Source organism: Drosophila busckii, chromosome X (assembly GCF_011750605.1).
Source record: "Drosophila busckii strain San Diego stock center, stock number 13000-0081.31 chromosome X, ASM1175060v1, whole genome shotgun sequence".
NCBI classification, from domain to species: Eukaryota; Metazoa; Arthropoda; class Insecta; order Diptera; family Drosophilidae; genus Drosophila; species Drosophila busckii.
Genome location: NC_046608.1, coordinates 19,410,967 through 19,429,503, shown reverse-complemented (window position 1 = coordinate 19,429,503; position 18,537 = coordinate 19,410,967). Strand labels below are relative to the sequence as shown.

Here is an 18,537-nt window from a genome sequence, read left to right as displayed (position 1 = left end):
AAATATATATATGCATATGTATATATATGCATGTATGCGTGTGTGTGTGCGTGTTAGTGTATGAATAAATGCGCGACCTCAACGCATACTAAAAATTTTCGTATATGTAGAAAATTAGTTAAAAAATTACTCTTACACACACACACACGCGCACACACACACATGCATAGAGAAAGAGCAGCGCAATTTACATACATATTTGGGCGGTGTTAGAAACGCGTGTGTGTGTGTGCGTTTGTGTGTGTGTGTGTGTTGCGCTGCTTTTGAGCGGCGGCGACATTGCCATTGCCATTGCCAAAGTCCTCACACCTTGCCACAACCCTCGCCACACACACACACACACAACTCTACTTTTTTACATTTTTAAGCGCGCGTGTATGCGTGTGTGTGTGCGTATGTACTTGCAACTCTCATGTGCGGCATGGCGCGACTGAAAGTTTGTCATAAAGCACCCCATTAAAAAAAAAAAAAATAAATAAATAAAAAGCAAGCAGCAGCAGCAGCAGTAAGAGGCTCACAGCGTAGAAGTTATGCGGCCTAGGCAGCGGGGCAAGGCGGCAGCAGCTTCAAGTGTACGCTTTAGGCTGCCCCCACGCCCACTCCCCCTACCACCCCCTCTCCCCCCTTTGCTGGGGTTATAAGCGCGCACGTGGCAAAATGAGATAGAATGTAAAGAGGCACCAAATTAAACACAAATGCGAATTAGAACATCTTTTACATACACACACACACACACGCACACACACAGCTGCATATATAACAAAAACATACATGTGTGTGTGTGTGTGTATATAGTATGATAAATTGGCTGTTCGCATTGCACTATGGGAAATTTATGATAGCCCCAAGAGCTGATTTGGATTTTACTAAATCCCATGCCTCAAATTTTTGAGCTCTAAGTAATTAATCTTAATCTACTTATGTTGCTACTTTTTTATATTTAAATTTAGCTCATTTCCAAGCTTTATTAAAACTAAAATTTCAAAACATAAATAAGTTTTAGTTTATTAATAATTAAGAAATTAAATGATAATAAAACAGAAACTAAATAAAAGCAAAACTATATAAGCTACATAAAAAAATTAATAAAAAAAAATAAACTGCATAAAAAAATTAACAAAAAGAAAATACAAAAACTAATAAAAACAAAATACATATAAAATAAAAAAAATTAATAAAAATAGCTGCATAAAAAATCTATAAAAAGAAAACAAACAAAAAGTAATTAACAAAAACTATATAGAAAATTAATAAAATCAAAATAAATGAATAGAAAAAATATTCCTAAAAAATTAATAACTGCATAAAAAAATCAATAAAAAGAAAACTACGTACAAAAAATAACTCAAACAAAAACTATATGAAAAATTAATAAAAAAAATAATAGAAAAAAATTATACAAAAATAATTAAACTAAAAATAAATACATAAAAAATTAATAAAAAAATACATTAAATATAAATTAAAAAAAAAAATACATAAAATATGAGGCAAAAAAATAAATATATAAAAACATAATAAAAAAATACATCACAAAAATGTAAAAAAAATTACATAAAAAATTATTTAAAAAAATAACCAAATCAGCTTACAATTCATATGAATTAATGTAAAAAAAAATAAACAACTAACAATTCATATAACACATTTTATAAGGAAAATTAATTATTAAATAATATATATACAATGCTAATTTAACACATTTAAATTTATAAATAATTTCTACTACTTTTTTAATCATTTTATTGCAAACAAGCTTAGTCGACAGCAAATAGTAGCGCACTGAGCCCATAGTACTTAGTCAATGAAGATCACTTGTATGCGTGAAAGGCTTGCAAGGATCTCTCGCTAGGATGCAGCTGGTTGCCTTTGCTTTCTTGCTATTTTTTGGCAATTAACCGAAAAGTGATGACTGCTGCCAAACAGAGTCAACATAGTCGTCAGGCTGACTACCCAGACTACCACTAGTACCCCCCAACCCACCAACCCACTACCCCCTACCCTATTAACAAAGTAAAAGTGTACGCACAGTGGAGATATCGTGTGTGTGTGTGTGTGTGTGTGGGAGTGGAACTGGGAACTGGGAGCTGGGAGCTGGAGGCAGAGCTGCGTGGCACTCCACACATTTTTAAATATTTTTAACTGCTGCGCATCGTTTCATGGGTGGATGGCTTGGCAGCCAGCAGCTAACCAGGCTGATGGGCTGCTGCTGGGTTGGGTGGGGTAGTTAGGGTTGATATTCGTTTTTGGCGCTCTGCTCTGTTTGGTTAATATTTTGGCTCGTTTATGGCCTGCGTGCGTATACATATATGTATATACATGTGTGTGTGTGTGTACATAAATATGCACACATTGTAACTCTGTACTCACACACACACACACACACACACGCATACGCAGCGATATTTGCGTAGGCTGTGCTCTCATGCTCTCTCCTACTCAACAGCACCCTACCCCAACCCCACCCCCACCCACAGCCGCCGCAGCATGTGCGTGATACATTAACCGAAAACAACGCAATATACGAAAAAAAAAAACACGAAGCGCGCAACAAAAAAAAAACTGTAAAATAAAAAGTAGGTGGAGCTGCGAAATGAGCGCTGAGCCTCGACACTTTACCCCAACCACCCACCCACACGCCCACACCGCAACCGCCGGCTTGACTTACGCATAAATGCAAATATATATAACTATGCCTCTATATATATATATATATATATATATATATACATGCATTACTTTTATATAAAAGTTATCAATACGCCAGCATTGTTGTTGGTTAAAAAAAAAAATAACCAACTATTCGTTTTTTTATAGAATAAAAAATGTGCACTCAATTTACAAATAACTCATTTGCAACTAATTAAATTTAGTATGCAGCAGTTTGAGGCTGCAGCTGAGCAAACGCATAGAAAGAGCTAATGATGTAATCGATACTATCGATAAACCATTTGAAGTTTGCAGTCAAATTTTTTGCATTTATTTTAATTTAAGTTTGCCGCTAATAAAAACAAACAGCAAGCTTTTAGCTGTTATATATATTTTTGTAATTATTTGCAAATAATTATTGTAATCGATACTATCGATAGCACAAATGAAATGCAATAGCGAGCGTTGTATGCGCATAGTGCGTTTAATTAGCTAATTTGCTGTTATTTTGCATTTACTTAAAGTTAGCGTAAGCATTAATTAATTAATTAATACTAACAATAGCAGCTAACTTTAAACAAAAATGAGTAGTAAGTAAGTTTAATGAACTTTGCATACATTTTTTGTTATATAAAGTGCATTCACTTTGAAGTTAATTTGTTAAACTATCGTTACTATCGATACACAAGCTTAAAAACTTATTTAAAGTTATAAATAAATGCAATAAAAAATAAATACGCATACGCTAATAAAAAGTAAACTATGCGCTGCAGCTAAAATTAACTGCTGATTGATATTTTAACAATTTATATAGTGCAGTTGATAGTTTTTTGCGTAAGCAGTCAAAACATTTAACCCCGTTTACCACACACACACACACACACACACATACGGACAGATACGAACACATGCGTGTAAAACAAAAGTGGGCGAAGCGCTGCCACCCTCAAAAACAAAACTCGACTCTACACATATGCAAAGGCGCTTCCCATTGGCTAATTACTACGAGCTGAAAAATTATACACAGCGAATAATCTGCATGAGATGCTACATATATATAAATGTATATTCATGTGTGTGTGTGCGTGTAATTTAAAAACACACACACACACACACGCAGGCGAGTGCGCTGCCTGTCTAAGAAAATATGCTAAGACTTTAGCCTTACCCCCAAAATGTAAAAGTTAAAAAAGTTCAAAATCACGGACGCACATGCATAGGTGTGTGTGTGTGTGTGTAGTAGAGTAAATCAAAATTATGTGCAACATACACATGTAGCTCACACATAAGCGCGTGTGGCTGCCTGTGCTTGGGGGTTGAGTATACAACTAACTAACTATAAGTTCTTATGCTGCGCGCTACTTCCGCAGCTAAAATAATTTGTCGCTCCCCCTCTGTCACTTTTTTTTTTGCTGTTTTTTATGCTTAGTGCCACACGAGGGGGCACTAAACATAGCTACAAACGCAAAATGTAAACATGCAGAACGCGAAGCAACGCGACGCGACGAGTCGCCGACTCGACTTTGCGCCGATTATGTTACACTGTCATTTTGGCTGCTGCTCTTCTACACACACACACACACACACACACACGCATAGCAAGGACGCTTTGCTCTTTGGCAAGTCGCTTGACGCACTTGTTGGCATCTTGTGCTGCTCTTTGGGCTCAAAGAGAAAGTGCTAAGAGAGCCACAGAAAAAAAAAGAAAACTGAGCGGCGAACATAAACTGAGACATTTGCTTAGCATACTTCGGGGCGCGACGTCGACGTCGTCGTCGTCGTCGTCGTGGGCGCTCTACTGGTGGGTACTTTACTTGATGATTATGGCGACGATAATGATGATTGGAATGGCTTTGATGGCGTTGAAAATGAAGATTGCGTGTAGTAGATTTCTTTGTGCTTTACGGCCCAAAGTTGCTGCGAGATGCTGCCCAACCCCCCAACCCCACTCTACGTTCGTGTGTGTGTGTGTGTGCGCGCCTACAACTACAACTATTATTGCTACTACTACTACTACAACTACTTGCTGCACAGTGGGCTGCGTATATACATTTTTTGTATACAATTGCAAGTTTATTAAATTTCGCTGCAACTATTATGTTTATTACAATAGGTACAGTGGGTCAATATGCACACTTTTTGTAACACAATTTTTTTAAAACTATAGTTGAAACTATTATTGCTGCTAATTACAGCACAGTGGGCTTTTTGGCACACTTTTTGTGTCATTCAATTTAAAGTTTTAATTTTAGAAATAAATTTAAATTGTAATCAAACTCATATAAACCCAAAATAAACTTCGATATTTTTTAGGGCAGTTGCTTTCATTTTTGAAGACTAGCGCTGCATTTTAATAAATAAATTTAAATTGTAAACAAACTCAAAGCAACTCTGTATAAGCTTCGATATGTTTTAATTACGTTTGCTGCCTCTTTTGCATTTTTAGAAATTTTTTATGAATAAAAAACACTCCAAGTGCTTTAATTATTTATAATAATATAAATTCTAAGGCGGCCTCAGTTGCTTTGACTACATTATTGTAATATAGAATTAATTCTAAGTTACAATTAAAAAAATAAATAAAAAAAATATTTAACTAGCAACTATTGAATATAAAATTATATATAGTAAAATTAAATGCATTAGTTTAAGCTATATAAATATTATATAAAATTATAAATCTTAAAAAAAAGTGCACACAAAAATGCGCCAAAATCACCCACTGTGCGCTAGCTTGGCCCTGTAGTTATTGCATAGGCCAACTATAAACATTATGTACATTTGATTTTATTACGCTTATTTGTACATAGCAAATGCTTAGCTGAGGCGTAGCGTAGTTTGGGGGTTGGGTTGGGTTGGGTGTGGGGGGGCGTGGCAATAGTTATGCGTGAGTTTTTGCTCTTTGCTCTAGAAAACTAAACTAAACAATGCCTAAGCAGCAGCAGCAGCGGCAGCAGCAACAGGAGAGCAGACATCGCCGCCATCTTCAGACTTTTGACCTACGCTGCTGCTGCTGCTGGCAGCGCTGCCGACGCAAACGCTGGCTTTGTCGCCGTGGCAATATGAAGGCCACACGAACGCAAAAGACTTTTGCCGGCTGGCTAAGCTTTTATTTTATTTTATTTTATTTGATTTCATTTCATTTTTTTTACTGTTGCTGTTGCTGTTGCGTGATGGGAGCTGATAGCTCGACGCTCGTCTCGACGGCAGCGGCAGCGGCAGCAGCAGCAGCAGAACTTTTGGTCCAGATCCCAGGCACTAGCACCTTTGGGCAGTTAGTTACTGTTAAGACGTCGTGGTGGTCGTGGTCGTGGTCTCGTCGTCTCGTTGTCGTTTGCTTTGGTTTTTCTTCAGTTAGTTTTTGTCGGCAGCCGACGACGCCGGCTTTTGTACTTGACCCCCCCGCCCGCCACCGCTAGAGCAAACAGAACAGCAACAGGAGTATACACTAATAATAATAATAATAATAATAATAATAATAGGCTATAAGCTGCAGCAATTGTTAATAAACTAAGCATATATATTATATATATATGCGCATGTATTTTAATTTTTAGTTGTTTTTGTATTTTGGCTGCTTTTATTTTTGTGCGTCGCAACGTTGATTTCCCCGCTTTAACGACGCCCACCCACCCACCACCCAAACTGCAACTCTTAACACACACACACACACACACACACACACACACTGTGCGTTGTTGTATTTTGAATTTTTCGTGTTGTGTGTGTGTTTTTTTCGCTTTGCCCTTTACAATTTGTTATTTTTTTTATTTTTAATTTTCTGCTGCTGCTGCTGCTGGCTGCTGCTGGTGCTGCTTGGGGGTTGTTTGTGTGTGTGTGTGTGTCGGCGTCGCAGCAGCAGCGAACGCATCATGTAGTAGGGTTGCCTTTTTTCACTTTTTTCACACACACACACACACATGCATAAACACGCGCTCAGTTTTTTGTTTCAACGCATTGTTGTTGCTGCTGCTGCTGCTGCTTTTGGATTTAGCATTTTTCGTTTTTTACTTTTTTTGTTGTTTTGTTTGCGATTTTTCGCTGCCGCTGCCGCATCCTTTTTTTTTGTACGCTAAGTTTTAGTGGGTGGCTGCTGGCAAAGGGATGGAACGATCAGCAGCGGCGACGGCGGCGGCGACGGCGGCGGCGACGGCAGCAGCAGCGTACCGCTTGGCATGAGTAATGAGTGTGTTTAGTACTTGTGCGAAGTTTGGCGAGGCACACGGCAATTATTTTTAACGTTGTTGCGCTTATATATAATATTTATATATAAAGCGTTGTTAGCTAAACTAACAAAAAAAAACTATAGCATAATATTAAGCGCTTTGTATGTGTGCGTGACAATAAATTGTGTGTTAAATTTAGTGTTTGATTGTCGCGCGTCTAGCATAGAGCAAGGCACTGATTGATTCGCCGCCGTCGCTGTTGCATGCAGCCCAACCCCCCACCCCAACCCCCGCAACTTGCGGCCTGCTTCGTGCTTACAGCCTCAGCAGCTTCGTTTGCTGCTTCTTGTGTGTGCAACGAGCAACGCGCGACGCTGCCGCTCGCTCTGCTGCAGCGACAACAACAACAACAACGACGTTGGTGGAGGCTGCTGCCCGAACAGTTGTCGTCGTCGTCGTCGTTGCTGCCGTCGTCGTCGTCGTTATCCTGTGCCTTGGCGCTACTACACTTGGCTCACTTGTATCTGAGTTCCGTTTTTAAAAATAACGTTAGTTGCTGTTTGTTGCTCGTTACGTGCGCGTGCTACGACGCGCGACAGTTAAAAAATATAAAACAAGTAAAAAATAGCAGCAAAACATAGCAAAGCGTTTAGTTCAAAATAACAACAACAACCAACAAACAAACAAACAGTTTACTAATTTTAATTAATAATTAAAATTATTATGCAGTGTTTATATCAACAACTTTTTATTAAGTTCAGCGCGCTAAACAATGTTTTTTTCTCGTTTGTTAAATGTAACAAATTTTTTTTTAGTTTGCAGTGCAGCAATATAAAATACAATTAACATTAATCAACAAGTAAACAAATGTGCAATAATTTTTAGATAATTTACGAGAACACAACAACAACAACAACAACAAGAATTTTGAAACGCAACGACCAAAAAATAAAATCAACAACAACAAACAGCGCTTGGAATTTCGAGCAGCGAGGCAAGTGAAGTCAAAAACTAATTCCAAAAACGCCGACAACTTAGCCCAAAGCAGTGCAGGATCGTTTGGAACATTTTTGAAGCTATTTAACAATTGATGTAAGTGCCAAATTTTATTATATTATGCCTAACAATTGTTTAATGTGTCCAAGAATCAAATTTGTAAATTGTGGTTTTAGCCAAACATTTTATAATTTCAATACAAAATTTGTTGCTATTCAAAGTATATGCATAAATTTATTTGTTTATAGCACTAAATGTGTTTACAAAATATTAAAAATTAAAATATTTTGCGCCTAACTTCAAATAATTCAGTATTAGATTTCAAAAGTGTCAAATATAAGGCATGCGCTATTTTCGATATCGAATTTTGCAGCAATAAAATTCAAATAATTTAGCATTCCTATTCAAATGTTAGAAAATATTTCTTTCGATCCAAGTTCAATTGCAAATTAAATAAAATTTAAATAGTGCAGTTTGAGGAATGTAGCAAAGTCTGTTCAAAATATCTACAAATTATTTTCGATTTCGAATTTTGTTGATCAAAAATAAAAGCAGCAAAGCAACAGAATTCAAATGTGAGCTACTAAAGCCCAAAATATAGCTTTCGATATTTTGTTGATCAAAGATAAAGGCAGCCAAAAATTCAAATAATTCAAAATTAGTATTCAAATATGAGAAAATAAGCTACCAAAATATAACTTTCGATATATAATTCATATTGAATAATGTATAATTCACTTTTAGAAAAGTAGCAAAGTCTGCTAAAATATCTACAAAATATTTCCGATTTCGAATTTTGTTGATCAGCAGCAAAATTCAAATAATTCTAAATTTGAATTCAAATATGAGAAAATAAGCTAAATATAACTTTCGATTGCAAATTAAATAAAAATTTAAATAATTTTGTTTTAGAAAAGTAAAAAGTCTGGGAAAAGGCATCAAATATTTTTGATATTCAATTTTTAAATAAACTTAAAATAGTTCAGATTATTATTTCATATGTATATATTTTATATAAAATATTTTCGTTAGCGAATTTTTTTATCAAAGTAAATAATTACAAACTATAGTTCAAATTTATAAAAAAATATACATACCAAAAATGTTCGATATTGAGCAGCAAACCCAAATTAAATATATCTGAAATAAATTAGAATTCGATTAGAGCTTAAAATATTTTTAAAAAATAAATTACACTCAAAGTTCTCTCAAAATTAAATAAATGCAGTTTATTATTGATATTGAATATTTTGTTGAACAAATAAAATGCAATAATTAATGCAAATGGCTGCGCATATTTAAATGATTTATAACTAATATTTAAAATAAAAAAAACAGCAAATCTCAAGTGTTATCTGAGCAGACAGACAGTCAAATGCCGTTACGCATACAATATCAAGATAGCGATAGCTGTTGGGTGGGAGGGGAGTGGGGTGTGGTGTGGAGTGGGCTGCGACTGCAGTTGGGTTATCGAACGAGTCGACTCGACGCTGCTGTGTCGCAATTCTCGATGTGGATCGCACTTAGTCACGAGACAAATAGGCGCAAATTGAGAACTTACGCGCTCACCAAAAATTTATATATATAAAATATATATATTTGTTTATGGCGATCGTTTGCCTTTTGGGGCAAGTGTCGTTGAACTTGCTGGCGGCTCTTAACTTTATCTCAAAAATGAAATACACAAATTTGAAACTAATTCGATCAGCATTAAGCAAACAAAGAGCGACGAGCGCAGGAGTAGTCGCAGAAATAATATTACGCATACGTATTTTATTTTTTTTTTATTTTTTTTTATTGTTTGCTTTTAGCTAGCGCGTTCGACGGTCAATGCACGAGCTGTTTATTAGGCCTTCACACGCCTGCATGTGTATTGGTGTATGTGTGTGTGTGTGTGTTGGTGTCGCTGACCGTATGTAGTTCTACAACAATTAGAACAAACAGCATCAAGTTCATTGAGATTGCTGCAATATGCGCGGCGTTCATTACAATTATTTCTCATTGTTGCTGTTATTTTTGTATTTTGTATTTTTTATTTTTACGATTGTTGATTTCATATTGAGGTCAGCCCCGAGAGTCGTCAGTGTCAATAACAAATAGCCAGAGCCCCAGCAATCAGTGCCTGGCCTGGCCTGACTCAGACAATATTAGAGCAGAGCGTAAAGAGCATGAAGCGAAAGAGAGATATTGTAAGTTCAAAAATAAGAAACATATTAAGCTAAAACTTTACTATAAAACTAAAACTATTATTTATTTTAATCATTAAAATTTAATTCATCAAGCCGAGTTTCAAAATCCGAAATTAGAAACAGAAATCGATTTCACATATGGGTTAAAAATATGTCAATTTAAATTAGTGTAGAGCAATTAGCAAAGTTTGGAAAACAGAAAGACCAAGAGAAGTTTCAAATTTCAAAAAATTTTCTTTGCCATTTTTTTATAGCTTGAGATGTCCTATTATTTATTATGTAAATTTATATAATATTAATTTATAATATAGAGAATTAATAGACAGAAAAGCATAAAAAAATGAATGTTATTTTTAAATTAAATTTGCATTAAAGCTTTAACTTCATTTATTATTAGTGGCTGCATGTGACTAGCGCCATTGAACAAAAAATGGTATTAAAAATTTATCAGCTGTATTGCAACCTTTCAAAAAATATTTAAATTAAACCATTTTTTTTGTAATTAAAAATGAGCTTTCAACATTCTCTTATTTATATTACTATAGATTTTAGAACGCTGTACTTAAATGCTTAAATAAAATAAAAAATAAATGTAAAATAAAATTTATTATTCATTAATTGATATATAATTTGTCTAAAAACAGAATCTCAAATGTTGTTTTGTTCATTTTTGTTTGTTGTGTAATTTTATACAAAAATTAATGAAACTAAGGGTAAAAAAAATGACTGAATAAAAATATTCAGGAAAAAATATAAATAAGAATAAAAATGGAATTTATAATTAAACCCAATTAAAAAGGAATGCTAGACACAATCTTAAACTTTTTGCTGCCACAAAAGGTCACAACTGGTCTGCAGATCTAACCAGCGACTAAAAAATATAAAAAAAAAATTGCCTACGCTTATTAAAAAAAATGTTGAGTGCAGCGCATTACGTTCACAAATCGTCGCCAGATATTTTTTAATATTGGACAAGACCAAAGTCAACAAACAATAAAAAAAAAATAAAAAAAAAAAGGTCGCCAAAAGCCATGGCAAACAACTGAGCAGCGCGGCCTACAAAAAAAAATTGTTAAAAAAAAAGGTGTTAAAAAAATGCGTATGCTGATAAAAATTTTTGCTGCGAGACAAGCAGAATTAAAAAACGAACAAAATTATTTATGCCAAAAGACAAACACACAAAAAGACTAGACTAGACAACTTTGAGCAAATTATTAACAATCATTTTTTTGTTCACAACAAAAACGCGAAAAGACTCAAGTCAGCATAAATAAATAAACATAAATAAATATAAAATAATGCATGCTATGGGTAAAGGAGGTCGCCAAGCAGTGCAGGATATATATAACATATATATATAGCATATATAAAAAAAATCAAAAACAGGGCCAAAGAATTTGAATTTTTTGGGGCCTTTGTAAAAATGTGGACTACACAACTTTCAATTGGACGACGTACAAAACGAAGAAGAGAGAGCGTAGAGCCGAGAAAAAAAAAACACACGAGTGTCCCCGAAAACCGGAAACGAAGCTGATAAACGTTTTTATTTGCCCAATGATCGCTTAATTCTATATACTTACAAATCTGCACACACATACATATATATATAAAATGTAATATATATATATAGCAGCTATGTAAGTATATTTGCGTATATAGGGCGCTACTGCTGCTGCTGCTGCGTCTTCACACGCACACACACAAATACACGCACATCTCGTTGTTGTAGCTGCAGCGAAAGTTATGCCCAAGCTGCAAGTGCGCAGAGCTTTGTTGTTGTTGTTATGGGGATCTCTCTGCTCTGCTATGAACTCAATTCCCGCCGAGTGCAAAAGCAAACATTTTTTAGCTTTAAGCTGCGCGCGCAGCAGCAGCTAAAAACAACGAATAACAACGCACAACAACAACAACAACAACAACAACAAATAATTGTCAACATGGCACAACAAATTTGTGTAGCTGCTGCTGCTTTGCTGCTGCTTGCGTCGCTGCTGCTGCATTTTGCGCTGCGCGCAGTATTTCTATGGCTTTGTATGGGTGCAACACACACACACACACACATACGCAACATTGTCTACAAGCGCAGCTAAACGGCCGCAATCAAAAAAATGAAAAAAAAAAATTTACTTCTTTTTCGGTTTTCTGTCTACATAATTCTTAATTAAAGTTACTTTGCTTTGGCGTTTTAGGCAGCGCACTTAACAAAAATTATTATGCATACAAATTTAAAAAATATAATAAAAACATAAGATACTAATAACATAAGCAATATTTTACAAACAAAATAAATTTGGAAAAAATATATAAGAGCAGTAATAATAATAATAATGATAAAAATATATATTTTACACATAAATTATGCAATTTGGAAAAAATACATATAAAGAGCAATAAAAATAATATATAATATAAATTAAAAATAATGCAAGAAAAATAAATTTTGGCACTTGATAAATTTTATACTTAACGTCATATTAATGATAATAAAATAATATAAATTTGCGAAAATATAAAACACTTTAATGGAAGAAAATATTTTGTGTTTAAATTAAATATACATATAAATAAATAAAAAATAATGCAAGTAAAATATATTTTGCCATTTGAAAAAATACGTAAAATAATAATAATAATGATAATGCTTATAGCATTAACTATACGCTGAGTAAAGAATATAAACAAAATTTAGCTAAAGTAGTAAAAATATTGCAAATGAGCCTAAGATATTCATAAATTTTGCATTAGCTTAAGCGCTTTGTATGAAACTTTGAATGTATCAAAATTGAGTAGCTGCATTTAATTTTATTTTTAAAAATTAAATTATTAGTTATTTAATTGCATTTGCTTGTAGTGCTTTATTTTTTTGAAATTTTGAGGAATCGTTTTGTGTGCAGCAGCAGCAGCAGCAAAAGCAGAAGCTACACAAAAGCAACGAAAATTAAAATGAAAAGAGCTTGAGCTGCATGCGCTGCGTTCTCCCCTTTGCGAAAAAAAAAATAATTTTTTGGCGATTGCTGCTGCTGCTGCTGGCGTTGTAATGGACTGCGACGGCAGCAGCAGGCAGCGGGCAGCGACTGCGACGCAGACAATAATGATTGAGGCCGTGGCCGAGGGCCGAGGGCAATGCGTCGTCGTCGTCGTTGTTGTCGGCTGATCGTGTCGGTCGGGCGTCGGTCGGCGGTCGGTTTTTTGATTCGGTTTTTGTTTTTTTTTTTGGACAGACGTTGACGTTAACGTTGACGTCGTCGCTGCACTCCAATGGCAAAACGCAAGCCCAAAAAATGAAGGAAATTGTGTGCATGTGTGTGTGTGTGTGTGCATGTAAAAAAGTTAAAATAAAAAAACAACAAGAGCTAAAAAAGAGCAAACACAGGCCGCAATGTGCATGGGCTATATATATATATATAATATATATACATACATACACAATGTCAGGGAATTCGCTGATTCAATTGGGCAACGCTCACACATACACACATGTGCTTGTGTGTATGTGTGAAGAGGCAGCAGCGCTCACACACATATGCACACATTTAACTGCATTTTTTCGGAACTCAGTTGAGCTTTTTAATTCGATCGGTTCAGTTACTAAAGTTAGTTCAGCCAAAACGCACATTTTCAATTTCAAAATTTCTCAAATTTTCTGTGCGCGGCCAGCAAACAAAAAACAACTAATGCAACTAAGCAACAAACTAAAAAAAAATAATAAAAGTTAATAACAAATAAATAATAATAGGCGCAACAATAAGAGACGAAACTGTTGGGCGCCAAGTGTCGCAAGTGCTGTGAGCATAAATAAACTATTTTTTTTTTATTTTTTAAAACAATAGTAAACAAGTGCGCTAAGTTTACTGAAAAGGATTTTTGTGTGCACTGCAAACATTTTTCAAATTCAAATAACATGTGATTGCAAAAATTTGCAAATTTTTCGGCTGCAAAGCGACGACAACAGGTAAGGATGCGCTTAAAGTAAAAAATGCAAACTGCAGGACAACGCTAGAAAGCGCAAAAGAAATGCAAAGCAGTGGCGTAGAGCGCAGAGGGGGGGGCAGCGGGGCGGCGCACAGAATGCAACTGATCTCTCGCGCTCTCAACTTTTAACTCAACTCAAGTTTGCTGTGCCATTTACTGCTGCACTATGTATTATGCTTATATGTATTAGTGTGCGTGTGTGTGTGTGTGTGCCCTGCTCGTGCGCTCTTTGTCCCAGTTCCAGTTCCAGTTTGAAGTCGCAGTCGACAACGCAGTCGCCAACGCAGTCGCAGTTGCCAGTCATTAGCACTTTGAGTCACCGTTGCGACTGTATGTGTGTGTGTGTGTGCTGCCCTTCGATGCGTTCGTTGTATTGGCGAATTTCGGTTGCATTTTGTGCCTTCCACTTGTATGTACAGTACAGCCTCGCTAAGCAGCGCTAGCAAATACAAAACTGCGACGCATACAACTTAGTTAGTGTTTACTGTATATGCATCCATTTCGAGCGTGCAAGGGATAGCAGCGCGCAGGCGGGCAGGGGTACAGGGGTACAGGGGGGGTCGCCCCGACTAGTCAACGAGGCCGAGTTGCAGGAAGTCGTTACCGCACAGTAGCGCAACAACAACAACAACAACAACAACAACAACTAAATAAAAACTTGTGTATTACTCGTTATATTGACTTCGTTGTCGTTCGTGTTTGGCCTCGTCTTTATTTGTTTGTTTGTATGTGTGTGTGCCTTTGTTGCCTGCAGAGTGCAACTTTAGGATCTGTTATAATGCACACACACATAGTCATATATATATATACTTGATGATCGCTTCGCTGATCACTCGTAGCCGCTCTCGCATAGCTTTTGGTATTGGCTTTGACTTTGACTGCAGTTTGGTATTTAGCGTCGCAACGAGCAAACGTCGTGCGGCGACCTCAAAACACTCACACACACACACACACACACGCACTCTCACTCTCGTCGCTCTCTCTCCAACGCTCGCCACAAAACACTTACGCATCCTTTCATACCCTTTTCCCAAAAAAAAAAAAAAAACAAAAAATTGTGTGTAAATTATTTTATATTATTTTTTTTTTGCACGTGTTTACTTTACTGTGCTCAGGACTCTAAACTCAGGTTTACTAACTAGTGTTTACTTTAATTAATTAGTTTAACAGCAAAGCGCAGCAGCCAACGATTTACCGTTAACAGGTAAGCGACAAGTGTTAAGTTATAACATAACAAAAAGCAAAAGTTGAGCTCACACACACACACAACTTTCGCTTTTTCGCATGCAAAATGCAATAGAAGCAACTAAAAAAAAAAAAGCAGCAGCAGTAGCAGCATCAAGGGTGTGGGTAGTGCAAAAATAAAGTCAAATGGTCGACAGACAGATTCGCACTCAACCGCAAAAAGCAAAGCACACACACACACACATAGAGCAATGCCAGACAATGGAGCAGCGCGCGGGGGAGACAAAAGTCTAACTCTACGCCTCACTTCAGCTTCAACTAGTTGCTGCTGCTGCTCTTGTTGTTGTTGTTGCTGTTGTTGTCGTCGGGGCGACCGAGACCGAGACCCTGAAGAGGCAACAAAGACCGGTATTCCCATGCATAGAAACCATACATAGCAGACAGACAGACAGACAGCGAGACGGACGCAGCGACAGACAGACAGCGACGTCGGCAGAGCGGCACAAGCATTGAACATATGTAAAGGTGACGTAATGGCAACTACTACTCCACTAACACATTTTTCTACATTCCTGCACCACACTCGACCATTCGCGAAGCGTCGCGGCCGCGCGCGTCTCGTGCAGAGAGCGAGCGAGAGAGAGAGAGAGAGAGAGAGACGAGAAAAACTGAATGAAAATTGCAGGGCAACGAAAGCAGCGCCGCCTAGCGTAAAAAAAAAGCATCATGTTGGGAACTAGGAGACAAGGCAGAGACGACTAGACGTTGGGGGGGCTGCAGCGGGGGCGACAGGCGACACGCACAAACGGGGCTGTGGCTCAACTGTCTGTGTGTGTGTGTGTGTGTGTGTGTGTGTGTGTGTTGATGCTGCTGCTAGGCAAATGGCTGCAGCCACGTACGTGCGTCTGTCTGGCTGTCTGTCTGTTTTTTTTTTTGTAGGGGAGACGACGACGACAAAATGTGCTAGAAAGTCTGCTAACGTGGACGTGGCATGGACTCGAGAGTTGTCCACAAACAAATACAAGCGCACACACACTCATGTGTGTGTGTGTGTGTGTGTGCCCGACATTCAAGGTTGACGCCAGCCCAACTTGTTTTCTTGTTATGCACTTCATACTCTTGCTTGTTGTTGTAACTATTGTTGTTGTTTTTATGCATGTGTTTGTAGTTTAAGTTACAGCACGCATAATGCAAAAAAAAAAAAAAAAAAGCGAATGCGCAACAAAGCAAAGCAAAGGAGATGCAAGCTGCACCCGATTTCCAAGAATACCACCACAACAACAACAACAAGCAAAGCGTAGCATATAAAAAAAAACTGCAGCAGCAAAATGATTAACAGTAAAAACTCTGAGGCGAAAACAGAAAGAGAAAGCAGCGGCAGCGGCAGCGACAGCAGCAGCGAAGTCGTTGTAGGGCTTCGCAGCCATTGCAAATGGCAGGCAGAGCAGCTTTGCTGTTTTTTTTTACAGTTAATCAAAATGACAGAAGTCGGTCGACGTCAACTGCTTATGTGTGTGTGCGTGTGTGTGTGTGAGTAATTAGAAGTAGTCTGCCCTTATATACAGTTCGTAATGCTTCCGCTGACCATGAGACCAGCATGCTGCTGCTAAAAAAAATTAATAAATAAACATGCACTGTCTTCAATTGAAGCTCACACACACACACACAGACAAGTGTAAGTTGCAAATAGAAAAAGATCAGACGGCATTGGCAAAAAAACAAACATAAAGTTGCAGCTTGTGCTGCTTCAAGGCCAGCAACCATGTAACGCTGCAGCCCTCGCTCTCCTATCTCTAAATGCGTCTTTATTAAAACTTACAACTTGATCGTGGCAGCCTTGCAAAGTTATTATTAATACATTATTATTACTCATATAATGAAAAATCAATGACTTTTTAAACAGCATCTAAATATATTGCAATATAACAATTATTATTAATACTATAATATTGCAATATTTAAAATAAATCATTTGACTAACTTATAAGACAGTCTGTACATTGCAATTATTTTTTGTTAATTAAGTGCTACATTTATACGCCTAAGTATTATTAACATGTTGGGCATTCTGTACATTTATTAATGGCATTTTAAATTGCTTAAATGTATGTTTAGCATTTTTATATATTTATTAGCTTTTAATTTAGATCTTTAGCTCAGCTCATTTGCTGTCTCTTTCTATTGCGCTTCCTACTTTTCGCTGCTGATTAAGTTACTTAAGTTTACAGTGCTGGCAGCTCAAATTACAACACGTCGGGGTTTGTTTTAGGGTTAAAATGTAGTAACATCTAAAATTTGTATTACGACATTGAGTAAGATCAGTCTCAAAGGTAATATGAGCGGCTACGGCTCTTGCTCTTAACGGTAAACGGCAAACTGTAACGGCATTTGGTGTTGCCAGCCCTTAAAAGAAGCACAAAAAAGGCTGCAAAATTGGCAAGAATATGTCACATGGTGGCAGAAAAAAATTAAAGGGGGGACTAAGCACAGCACACATTACGCATTTAGTAGGGTGAACAGTTTAAGTTTACATACATATAAATTTGCTATAGGGCTCAACGATCGCTTGTTGTCGTAGTCGAGAGAGCGAGCGAGTGAGCGAGAGAGCGCGCGGGCTGCAAGAGAGCAGTGTGCACATATTTTTGCGCCAACACATTTTTATCTAATAACCTTGTGCAATGTTATTAAACCCAAAAAGTTTCTTAACCTCGTCAGGCTGCGGCGGCGGCGACGGCGGCGGCAGCAGCAGCGCAAGCAAAACGTAACGGCAGCAAGAACAAGCGCGACGAGAGCAAGAGAGAGAGAGAGAGCGAGCGAGCGCGCGCACACAGCTGCGACGTCGACGACGATCAGCTTTTGAGAATTGCTAATATTCACATACGCGGCTATGACTACGATTGCATATATACACACACACATACATATGCATATGTGCATACGCCTAACTAACACAAACGCATTCATAAAGTGAGCAAATAATCAACGTCGTCGTCAACGCACAAAAGCTTTCAAAAGGCGCAAAAAAAATAAAAAAAAACTTGTGTACAAAGCGATTCGTAAATACAAAATGTATGCAGATACGTAAATATATATGTATGTATGTGTGTATATATTTATTTGCCTGCATGTTCATCTGTTACTCCAAAATGCACACAAACAACTAAAACTGGGTTGCCAATTGCAAACGCTAGGGGGAGTGTGTGCGTGTGTGTGTGTGTAGGGAGCAGCAAAATGAGATGAGAGCGAGTTGCGCGTCGCTGCTTGAGGGTCAGACACTGGTTACAGATATATAAATATGTGTGCCAATTTCAGCTGCGAGTGGGAGTTTCACTTCAATTCGAATTTATTGCATGTAACACCAATGTGCAAGCGAGAGAGCG

The 18,537-nt window shown here is 37.0% G+C and overlaps 1 protein-coding gene across 3 annotated transcripts in view; it reads left to right on the top strand.

Annotated features, from left to right (window-relative positions):
- LOC108606257 (broad-complex core protein) overlaps positions 1-18,537 on the top strand; it is an 89,221-nt gene that overhangs the window by 35,409 nt on the left and 35,275 nt on the right. Inside the window, exon 3 of one of the 3 annotated variants that reach the window (XM_017996207.2) lies at positions 7,701-7,907. The exons of 1 other annotated variant lie outside the window; for it this stretch is intronic. The gene's annotated coding sequence lies outside the window, so the exon portion shown is untranslated. Of the gene's footprint in view, positions 1-7,700; positions 7,908-13,834; positions 13,953-18,537 lie in introns of those variants that run through there. One more of the 3 variants, XM_017996208.2, reaches the window with a different exon arrangement.